Below are 12,231 nucleotides of genomic sequence, written 5' to 3' on the forward strand. Positions count from 1 at the left end.
GTTGGGAATTGAACTCGTGCTGCAGTGGCTGCAGATAACTTCATAGGTTGCATCTTAACCCTTGCACCACCAGGGAGGCCCATGCAAGGGAATTTCTTAACCATCTTTCCAGATAAGTTTGCTGCCCTTAATTAAATATTTTGGGAGATGACTCTTTCAGAGAAGTAACAAAATTGAAGCATTTCCAACCAGGAAAAAGAATTTTAGATTCTATTGGGATAATCTTTGGACAATAGTGACTAGACGATATGGGTACAAGTATTTCCTAGTATAGTGTTAGTGCATTTGGACATAGGATTTGGAATACTTAGTGTTGGTCTTTTCCAGAACTCTTAAGTAAAATCCTTTGGAAAATACTAATCACCCAAATCTGACCAGGAATAAAAATTCCTAAAAATAATCAAACTTGTAACAGTTTATACTGAACAATTGCATACTCTAGAGACTCCTGGCAGGAGCTCATCTGACCACTTGGTATTTTTTAAGTTTGCCTGGTGGGTATGTGGTGGAATTTTATTGTGGTTTTCAGTTTTCCTCTCTCCAGTTAGTACTTTTGAGTTTCTGTTCATATTTATATGAGCCTTTTGATTTCTGCCAGTGAAACTGGTATATTTCTGTTTAGGTTTTCTATTATTCTCACTGTTTATTGTTTTGGTTAAAGGACTTTTACCTTTTTCATGTAAGATTTATTTTTAATTAATGGGTTTTTTTTTTCCTGTTTTATTGAAGTCTGCTTGTTTATATTGAAGATTTGTGTCTTAGTCCATTTGGTTTCTATGACAAAATGTCATAGACTGAGTACACTATAAATAAAACTTTGTCATGGTTTCAAAGGATGGGAGGCCCAGCGTCAAGATGCTGACAGATTCACTGTCTCTGGGGCTCATTTCTTGTTTCAGAGATGGCACCTTCTCATCATTTCCTCACAGGCTAAAAGAGGTGAAAGATCTCTGAGGTTTCTGTTTTTATATCACAAATTCCATTCATGAGGGCACTACTCTCATGATCTAATCACCTCCCCAAAGCCCTACATCTAATACCACCACCTTTAGGGATTAGGACTTCAACATATGATTTTGGGCTAAGGGTGGAGGACAAGCATTCAGTCAACATGTAAAACTATACACAATAGCACTGATTTGATATATTTGATACAATGATTGTGAGGTAATTATACCAGTCAAGCCAACTATTACATCTACCACCACCCATATTTACAATTTATGTGTACAGTAGTGAGAACATTTAAGATCAACTCTCTTAAATTGTAGGCATACACTTGACACCTGACAATTACTCGCCGTAGTCCCCATTGTCACACAGTTCCGCTTCAGAACTTAGCCTACATAACTGAATGTTTCTACCTTTTGACCAACATCCCCCTTTCTCCCATCCCCAAACTCCCAGCAACTGCCAGATTCCACATGAAGTGAGATGCTGTGTTTGTCTTCCTGTCTCTGACTTACTTCATTTAACATAATGCCCTCCAGGTTCATCCATGTTTTTCACAAATGACAGAATTTCCTTTTTTAAGGCTGCATGGTTGTGTGTGTACACAGCACATTTATCCACTTACCAAATCTTGGCTTCTGTGAATAATGCTGCAGTAAACATGCTGCAGATTAATCTCTTGAAGATTCTGATTATATTTCCTTTGGCTATATATTCAGAAGTGGAATTACAGTACATTCTATAAGTGTATATTTTAAATTTTCATATTTGAAGTATGTTTTATATGATATAATATTAGAAATACATGCTTCAAAGATATTTCTTTAAAATTATTAAAAATATTAAAGCTCTCTCTTCCAAAAACCAATATAAAACCAATTAAAAATATCAAAGCACTTAGATAATTCTACAAAGAAGGTATACAGATGGTCAAGAAGCTCATGTAAAGGTGTTCATTATCTCTAATCATAAGGGAAATACAAATAAAAACAGATACCATCTCACATTCATTAAGATGGCTACTATAAAAAATAAGTGTTGGCAATGGTATAGAGAAATTGACACCCTTATGCCTTGGTGAGGATGTACAATGGTGCAGCTGCCATGGACAACAATCCCACTTCTGGAATCTAGCCAAAGAAATGAAAGCAAGTATCTCAAGGAGATACTTGCACACTCATGCATTAGTCACAATCCCCAAGAGATGTAAACACCCCCAAATGTCCACTGACAGATGACTAGATAAATAAGATGTAGTATATACATAAAGTGGAATATTATTCAGTCTTAAAAAGGAAGAAAATTCTTTATTTCTTTTTACGGTCTTTAACATTTTTTAAAATAATTCATTTACATTTATTTTACATCATTGTTCATTTATATACAATGTTTGCTTTCTCCTCTCAGGTGCAGTCCTATAAAAGTCCCACCACCAATTCACCTGTGCACCGTCACCATAGTCCCTTGTGTTCTTCCCTCCTCTCCCCTGCAGAATGTCTCCGAATTATAGTTGCCTGTTGGTTTTACTTTTTTATTTGTTACCATTTTTCCCCTGATTCCTTATTTGGTTCCCCTGTTTTTCTCCTCCAATATTTTTCTTTTTCCTTCTGACTTATTTTACTGAGCGTAATCCCTTCCAGTTCCATCCATGTACTGTGAGTAGCATCAGTTTATCTTTTTTGACTGCTGAATGTTATTCCATTGTGTATATATATATATATACACCACATCTTCTTGATCCAGTCTATTTTGGGCATTTGTGTTGTTTCCATATCTTAGCTATTGTAAATAGTGCTGCAATAAACATAGAGGTGCAGGTATCTTTTTGAATTAACTTTTTCGTGTCCTTTGGATAGATTCCTAGGAGTGGAATTGCTGGGTCATATGGTAGGTCCATTTTTAGTAGTTTGAGGAACCTCCACACAGCTTTTCATAGTGGTTGGACCAGTTTTACAAGATGGAAAAGTTCTGGAGATTGCATACTGTGTATATACTGCTGCTGAAATGTACACTTTAAAATGGCTAAGATGGGGCCTCCCTGATGGTGTAGCAGGTTGAGCGCAGCTCTGTGAGGCTGTTCGCAGCCTCTGCAGCGCGAGTTTGATTCCCGGCCGGCCAGGGAGATTCCCACATGGCGTGGTAGACCTCTCCTGTCGCGCCTGCTGCTCCCCTCAACAGTGTATTTTGGTCGTCTGCCTGTTCTGCTCCCTGCTCTGTCTCTGGTGAATCCTCTCGCACCTCTGGCCTGTACCCCAGCTCTTTGTATAAAAATAAATAAATCTTTAAAAAAAATTTAAAAAAATTAAATGGCTAAGATGATAAATTTTATGTTTCTGCATTTTACAATTTTTTTAATGCCAAAGAAGAAAAACAAACCCAAGAAAGTTTAAACAAATGAAATACTGTGGTGGGCTGCAACTAGAGAGGTACAGAGAAATCAATAGGCCGCAGTAGAGACACCTAAATCAGATTTAGGACAGTTGCATACACCTAATAAATAATAAACCTAACCACCAAAGATTTCTCTTTCATAAAATCCCCTAGGGCACTAGAGGTAAGCAGCCAGATTACAGCAAGGGCAGAGATTCACAGGGACTGCTCAAAGAAGGGTTTTTACTCCAATTAGTCAAACACTTCACTGCACTAAAACCATGGTTTGGGGGGGGGGTCATTATGCTAAGGCACAACTGCTTGTATCTGTCCTTATCAAGATAAGACATTCAAATTCTACTTGAGCTCCTAGCTTCCTTCAAAAAAGCAGAGTAATGTTTGAGAGGACCCAAAGCTTTTTCTCTTCCAGAAAGCACATAGTTTGGAGTCTTGATCTGGAAACGTGCCAGGAACCCAAGTGCTCAGGGTTCCAGAATCCAGTGTGACCCCACTCACCGTCTGGAGAACATGGAGCTGCCTTTCTGGCTTTTGACCTCCCCAAAGCCAGCAAGTCCGTTCATCGTTGCCAGGACCTCGGGTAGGCACTACTGCCAGCTTGTTACATTCTGGGTTATTGTTTATTTTCTCTACAGTATTTATTTTCCAATTTAAAAAATATTTTTTTAGTAGTTCATCCTGAACCTTGTCCTTCCTACATCTTTTGGCTTAAAGAGCATGGTGTCTCCCTATGTGTTCAAGACCTGGAGTGAGTGGTTGGGTCGGGGCTCCTATAAGTCTATGATTTGAGGCTTCACAACCAGGTGGTTTCCCATCCTGGTGGTGGGGAAGAGTCCCAAGTCTAGCAGAGTGACTTAGAATCTTCCTGTCTTTGCTGCCTTATTGTTCATCTTCTCATCTATGTAAAAACCCTCTGAGAAAAAATAGGCAGCTGGTCAGTGTGGGCTTACCCCTTGTTCTTAACCCTAGTTCTGCATTCTGCCTCACACGCTTTCCTGATCGTACAATAAAGCCCAATTCTTTTTTGAGACAACTCTTCCTTCCTGAGTGCATGGGGTGCTGGTGGGATTTGGAATCACAGTAGCCTGCCCCTACACACACGCATACACACATGTGTGTATGCATGCACACGACAGTAGCAGGCTAGTGTGAGGCCTTTCCTGGAATTCCTAGCATGTAGCTCTGGTATGAACCCAGGATATTCCTCATAAGCCTAGCCTGCCACATGAGGAAACATGTTGGCAGTGGGGAAGGATGAGCCAACACAGAACTGAAATGAAAAGTGGAGAGTGGAGAGTGCAGAAGCCCGGAAGGGGTGTGTCCTGACTCGAAGATCTACAAGACCAGTGTACTCCGTCACTTACCCTTTCTAACCATCTATAACCTTGGGAGAACAACAGCTCTTTGATAGCGTGGTTGTGAGAATCAGCAAAGCCCATGTCTAGCTCCTGACTTGTGTTGACTACACGTTTCCTCACCCTTTCACGTGCCTTCCCTGTTTGGCCAGGTCTGTAAAGTGCTCTTGGCAATCTAGAAAGAATAAACCAATAATTCAACCCATGCTGGTAGTTCCACACTCTGCATTTATTTGAGACTGGAGAGAAAATACAGTTCATAATTAATTTTGTTAGCATTTTTAACACGCATTTCCCAGAAGCCTATGCTGTTGATTTTCTCTTTTACTAATCCAGGTAAATCTTTCATGTTAGGCTTTGAGTACTTTGCCTAAGAGCAGCTTTGAGCTAGAATGAAACTCTTGCCTATTTGTGGTTATTTGTTCTATCTGAGAACTGCAAAAGATGCCTGTGAGAGACAGAAGATAGCACTCCCCACTGAGGTTACAAACTACTGAGCAGACAAAAAAAGAGGGTGCCAGTATCAAATCAGAGAAGAAAAGGAACTGCCCTGCTTTCTAACTTCCAAATCAAGAAAGATAGCTAAAAGTCTGTTTCATCCTAATAGGACACATTATATTTACCACTCACTGACTTCCTGGAATAACTGGCTGGACTGCACTGGGTTTTCCCCTTCCTTTGGATGCAGCATGCTAGGAAAGCCCCATGTCTACATCACAGATTTTGCACATGGCAAACTGTTAGTAGTGCCATGAGGCACTATGGCAGGATCTGTGTCTAACCATGTGTGGTGGTTAAGGCTTCAATGAAAAATCAGGTTTTTTCCCATGGCTACTCATTTATCTCAAAATTCCTACTGTATGCCAAGCATAGTAAGGATGCTCTGTACACAGCATTAAGCATCATCTTATTACCCTCTAGTGAAGACCTTCTGTGTTACAGTTTTCATAGCCTGTGAGAGATTTCTGCTGCCTAAGGGATAAATACAGCTTAGTCCTGGGATATTGGACCGTTGCTGAATAATCTCAGCTGTTGACATGACCTATTTGGGGGTCTCTGGTTGTAAAGGCCATGCTCATGTACACCTTCTATTTAACAAGATCTCAGTTTTCAAAGGTATCATTTTTGCCACCAGAGAATTGGACAGCACAGATGGTCTCTGTAGGGTTTACCCCAAGTGTGCGTTTAGCTAGGACTAGAGAAGGAGACCAGGTGGTGGAGTCAGTGATTGGCATTTCTCGGGTGCATGTCCAAGTCTAACTGAGGCAGCTCTCAAATACTTGATTAGATTGTGCATATCATTCTTAATATTTCCCTTCTCTATTTTCCACCCTACCGTTGCCTTTGAATGAAATTGCCTGGCCTGTTCTTTGATGATTTCTATGAACTTAGATACTTTAGATAACTCATACAAGTGGGATCATACAGTATTAGTCTTTTTTGTGGCTTACTGGATTGTAAGTTAGTACTTTTTTAATTTTTTGAGAACCTCTGAGTTTTCCATGGCAGTTGCACCATTTTCATTCCTACTAAAGGATCTAAGAGTTTCAGTGTCTCCATATCCTTCACAATACTTGTTACTCTCTGTTCATTTGGTAGTGGGGTTTTTTTTTGTTTGTTTATTTTTTTAAAGATTTATTTATTTATTTATACAAGCACTGGGTACAGTCAGAATCGTGGGATGGTGAGAGAATTCACCCGAGCCAGAGCAGGGAGCAGAACAGGCAGACTGATGAAATACGCTGCTGAGGGGAGCAGCGGGTGCGGCAGGAGAGGTCTGCTGTGCCATGTGGGTCTCACCTCCCTAGCCAGGGATTGAACTAGTGCTGCAGTGGCTGCAGACAGCTTCATAGGTTGCATTTTAACCCCTTGCGCCACCAGGGAGGTCCCCCTAAGTATTTCATTCTTTTTGATGCTGTAGGAATTGGAATTGTTTTCTTAATTTCCTTTTCAGTTTGTTCTTTGATTACATTGTATACAAACATAACTGATTTCCCTGTGGTTGGTTTTTGCGTGTGTAGGATTGCTCACAGAAACAACATTCTGTATTTTACAACTTTGCTGAATTTAGATTTTTGTGTCTGTGTGTAATCTTTTTTTATTTATTTTTATTTTATTTATTTATTAATTTATACAAGCACTGGTACAGTCAGAAGCGCGGGAGGGTGAGAGGATTCACCAGAGCCAGAGCGGGGAGCAGAGCAGGCAGAAGGACCGAAGTACACTGCTGAGGGGAGCAGCGGGAGGCAGGAGAGGTCTGCGCGCCATGTGGGACCCTCCTCCGGTGGCCGGGGAGCAGCCGGGGATCGAACCGGCGCCGCAGAGGCTGCGGGTAGCTTCGCAACCCAGCGCTCAACCTCTGCGCCACCAGGGGAGGCCCATCTGTGTGTAATCTTTAAGGCTTTCTACAGATCAGATCATGTTGTCTGAACAGAGATAGTTTTACTTCTTTCCTTTCCCATATGCATACTTTGTGTTTCTTTTTCTTGCCTCACTACTCAGGGTAGGAATTCTAGCGTTTTGTTCCATAGAAGCTGACAGAGCAATCCTTCATTATCTTGTTTTCGGAGGAAAGGCATTCAGTCTTTCACAATTGAGTATGATGTTAGCTTGTAAGCTTTTCATATATGGCCTTCATTTTGTTGAAATAGTTTCCTTCTAGTTTGTTGAGTGTTATGTTGAAAGTGTTTTATGTCTTTATGTTGAAAATTGAATTTTGTCTGATTTCTCTATCAATTGATATGTCATTTTCTTTCCCACATCATTCAAATAGAATATATTACACTGATTTTCTCATGTTTAATCATTCTTGCATTCCTGGTATAAATCCTATTTAGTAATCATGTGTAATTTTGTCATCTTTTATAATTTTTTGTAAATATTTATGCATACAAGAACTGGGGTACAGGCCAGAGATGCAGAGTGGGGGTTGATCAGATCCACCAGGGACAGAGTGGGGAACAGAACTGGCAGACTGTCCCAAATACACCGCTGTGGGGAGCAGCAGGCAAGACGGAGGTCTGCTGCTCCATGTGTGTCTCTCTCCAGCCAGCTGGGATTGAACCCACACTGCAGAGGTTGCGGACAGTTTCACAGCACTGTGCTCAACTGCTTGTGTCACCAGGGAGGCCCTGTTTATATTCTTTTTTTTTTTCTTTAAAGATTTATTTATGCATACAAGAACTGGGATACTGGCCAGAGTTGCAGGGGGCGGTGAGAGGATCCACCAGAGACAGAGTGGGGAACAGAACTGGCAGACTGAGATACACTGCTGAGGGGAGCAGTGGACGAGACAGGAGAGGTCTGCTATGCCATGAGGGTTGCTCCCTCTCCGGCAGGGGATCAAACTCATGCTGCAGTGGCTGCAGATAGCTTCACAGTGCTGTGTTTAACCCCTTGTGCCACCAGGGAGGCCCTATAATTCTTTTTAATGTATTTTTGAAATCTGCCTACTAGTATATTGTTAAAAGCTTTTATTTTTAAGATTTATTTTTTTATACAAGCACTGGGTACAGGCCAGAGTCGCGGGAGGGTGAGAGGATTCACTAGAGACTGAGGAGCAAAATGGCAGACGGACCGAAAGCACTGCTGAGGGGAGCAGCAGGTGAGTCAGGACAGGTCTGCTGCGCCATGTGGGTTTCTCCCTGGCCGGCCGGTAATCAAACCAGTGCTGCAGAGGCTGCGGACAGGTTCATAGCCCAGTGCTCAACCCGCTGCACCACCGGGGAAGCCTTTGTTGAACCTTTTTTTTTAAAAAATTGTTTTTTAAAAAAATTACTTTTCTCTTGCTATTTTCAGGATTCTGTCTTTGACTTTCAACAGTTTGATTATATCTTCATGTAGTTTTCTTTGGGTATATCCTATGTGGAATTTATTGAATTTATATTTCCATATTTCCTCAAGTTAGAGACTTAGAAATATTCACTATGCTTTTTTTGTCCTCCTCCTAGACTCCCATAGGCATATATTGTTCCAGTTAATATTCTGTAAGTTCATTAGGTCCTGTTCACTTTTCTTCATTCTTTTTTCTTTCGCTCTTCTATCTCAGTAATTTCAAATGATCCATCTTCAAATTCACTGACACTTTCCTCTGCCTGATGTCTTGTGTTGAATTTCTCTAGTGAATTGTTTTTGCTTTTGAGAAAAGTTGGCCAACATCTTTTAGTAGGAGGGACGTATCTGGGAGCTCTTGGTGGGGTGTGTCCTCTTGCATCATCACATGGCTGTGCATATGGTGGCCAGGGCATTCGTGATGGTGGTTCACATGTAGGAGGTGGCCAGCTGTCACTGACTGGTTCCCCATTTTATGACACTGCCACGCCATTATCCTTGGCCAGACTTGCCTCACCATGGTCTCCTGGTGAATCATCCACCATCTATTGCAGATAGCTGGAAATGACAGCGGTCGGGGAGTGGAGTGAAAAGGACATGAGAATCCAGAGCAACTTGAAGCAAGGGGCAGAGGGGGACACGAGGGATACAATCAGGGAAGCCAGGCAGTCACATCTCACCTCCTTGCTAGTGAGTTTTTCAATTAAGTTCAATATTTGGACTCCAAAATTGCTTTATTCTTTTTTATAATTTCCATTTCTGTTTTCTTTCTGTGCCTTATAAATCCTTTTCAACTAGTTGTCTGTCCTTGGTCTGATTTAGCAGACTGAACACATTTAAGACAGTTATTTTTATTTTTAAAATTTATACACACACACACACACACACACACATAATTGTTCGTTTTTGAACAATGTTTTCCCCTCTCAGGTATAATCCCCTTAAAATTTCCAACACCACATCACTCGTGGTCCATCACCATAGTCTCTTGTGCTCTTGCCACCCATTTTAATCCTCCTCCCTCCCCTGCTGAATGTGTCTGATTTATAGTTGCCTGCTAGGTTTGTCTCCCCACCCCCTATCCCTTACTCGGTTCCCCTATATTCCTCCTATAAGTGAAACCATCCTATATTTTTCTTTTCCTTCCGACTTACTTCACTGAGCATGATCCCTTCCAGTTCTATCCATGTTACTGCAAATGGCATCAGTTTATCTTTTTTGAATGCTGAGTAATATTCCATGGTGTATATGGACCACATCTTCTTCATCCAGTCATCTATTTTTGGGCATGATCCCTTCCAGTTCTATCCATGTTACTGCAAATGGCATCAGTTTATCTTTTTTGAATGCTGAGTAATATTCCATGGTGTATATGGACCACATCTTCTTGATCCAGTCATCTATTTTTGGGCATTTGGGTTGATTCCATACTTAGCTATTGTAAGTGGAGCTGCAATAAACATGAGAGTGCAGGTTTCCTTTCAATTAATTTTTTGTGCCCTTTGATAGATCCCTAGGAGTGGAATTGCTGAGACATACGGTAGCTCCATTTTTAGTAATTTGAGGGTTCTCCACACAGCTTTCCATAGTGGTTGGACCAGGTTGCATTCCCACCACAATGGAAGAGGGTTCATTTTTCTCCGCATCCTCTCCAGCATTTGTTGTTGCCAGTTTTTTAAATATGTGCTATTCTCACTGGTTAGTCTCTCATTGTGGTTTTGATTTGCATTTCCGATTATAAGTGATGTTGAACATTTTTTTCATATACCTGTTTGCCATTTGCATTTCCTTTAGGAGAAGTGTCTTTTTAGCTCTTCTGCCCATTTTTTGACTGAATTGTTTTGTTTTTGTTGAAAGACAGTAATTTCAAATTCTTTGTCAAGATCAGTGTTTTTTAAAGATTGCTTTCTGGATATTTGTTCCTTTGAGCAATGTTTTGGTGTTTCTTTGTATGTGTTACCATGTTTTGTTGGGATTTGCACATTTGATTTAACAGCCACCTCTCCCAGTCTTTACTGACTTCAAGCAGGGAAAGACCTTTACCGATAAGCCCAATATAAAGGTTCAGGTTCCTCGCATACCTTTTCCAGCGTTTGTTTTCCCTGGGACTGTGTGTTCTTTCATTGTTTCTCCTATATTTACCCTATATTTAGTTGCTTTTGAATGTTGCCTAAGAATGTCATTCTGGGCCTCCCAGGTGGCGCCTGTTATGTTCCCTGCTGCTCCCCGGCCACCGAGGAGGGTCCCACATGGTGCGCAGACCTCTCCTGCCGCCCGCTGCTCCCCTCAGCAGTGTACTTCGGTCCTTCTGCCTGTTCTGCTCCCTGCTCTGGCTCTGGTGAATTCTCTCACCCTCCCGCGCTTCTGACTGTACCCAGTGCACGTATAAATAAATAAATCTTTAAAAAAAAAAAAAGAAAGAAAGAAAAAGAATGTCATTTTCTGGGCTTCTCTAAAGCCTTGACTGTCCATTGTGTTCCTCTGCTAATAATCTGTTGCCCCCAGGCACCACCTGCAAATCTCACTTGCTGCTGCCACTACCTGCTTTCAACAGCTTCCAATCTCCCCATCAGTACAGGGCGAACCAGTTCCTCAGGCAGTCAAAGACAAATCAGAAAGTTAAAAGCAAGTTTCATTCTTTTCCTTTAATCTGGAGGGAGAAACTAGGAATGTGGCACTTTTATCCTAAGTGAGCTACACTGCATCAGGAAGAGGGTGGGGGAAGTGCAAATCAAATTTCTACCATTTGGAGAGCGCCTCTTTCTTGTTCAGGCAAGTGCCTCTTTCATGTTCATGTGGCAGCTTCCTAAGCTTGTTCATAGAGTTCCAAATGCCGCATTTCTGGTCTTTTTGTGGTTTCTTTCAGGGGAAACAAAGGCTTGGAGCTGCGTAACCTGCCATCTGCCTCTAATCTCTCTAATCTACTTGGGGATGTTATTTTGTTTTGTATGAGCATTATGAAATTCATAGTACATAATGAAATCCAAACAGGATTGGCATTAAATGAAAAATTAGTCTCATTCACCCCACATAGATTTCTACTTCCTATGGATAAGTACTATAGTCATTTGCATTTTTAATTCTTTTGAAGGGTGACTTCCTTAATTCTAAATATTGTAGGCACACTTTCTTTTTTTTTTAAAGATTTATTTATTCATGCATACAAGGGCTGGGGCACAGGCCAGAGATTTGGTGGGGAGGAGGGTGAGAGGATCCACCAGAGACAGAGCGGGGAACAGAACAGGCAGACTGACCGAAATACACTGCTGAAGGGAGCAGCGGCGAGTCAGGAGAGGTCTGCTTCACCATGTAGGTTTCTCCCTGGCCACCAGGGATTGAACTTGTGCTGCAGAGGCTGTGGAGTGCTTCATAGTACGGTGCTTAACCCCTTGCGCCACCAGGGAGACCCCTACTTTCATTTCTTAAGTCATGAATTTTGAATTGGACAAATTTAATGCAACAAAACACAGCGCAAGTAATAAGGCTGATCCCTCCTTACAAATTATGGTTGTGTTTTCATATTTAAAATTTATTTTTCTAACCCCAAATGATATAATTTTAATTGGTTAAATTCACATATTTTATACACATTCAAGTAGACAGTATGTCATGAACTGACAGTATGTACGTAAAAAGATGAGTACTTTCCAGTTTTCCATTTCTTTTCCCTACATTATCTTCTGAGTTTTGCCAAGTATAGTTAAAT

General features: G+C 41.1%; 1 protein-coding gene across 7 annotated transcripts in view; it reads left to right on the top strand.

The window, feature by feature from the left end:
• RAPGEF6 (Rap guanine nucleotide exchange factor 6) overlaps window positions 1-12,231 on the top strand; it is a 219,996-nt gene that overhangs the window by 204,780 nt on the left and 2,985 nt on the right. For all 7 annotated transcript variants that reach the window (XM_054694436.1, XM_054694440.1, XM_054694442.1 and 4 more), the window contains one exon: window positions 3,752-3,919. The gene's annotated coding sequence lies outside the window, so the exon portion shown is untranslated. The remainder of the gene's footprint in view (window positions 1-3,751; window positions 3,920-12,231) is intronic.

This window comes from Talpa occidentalis, unplaced genomic scaffold (genome assembly GCF_014898055.3).
Source record: "Talpa occidentalis isolate TD23 unplaced genomic scaffold, MPIMG_talOcc4v2.1 talOcc4.13, whole genome shotgun sequence".
Taxonomy (NCBI): domain Eukaryota; kingdom Metazoa; phylum Chordata; class Mammalia; order Eulipotyphla; family Talpidae; genus Talpa; species Talpa occidentalis.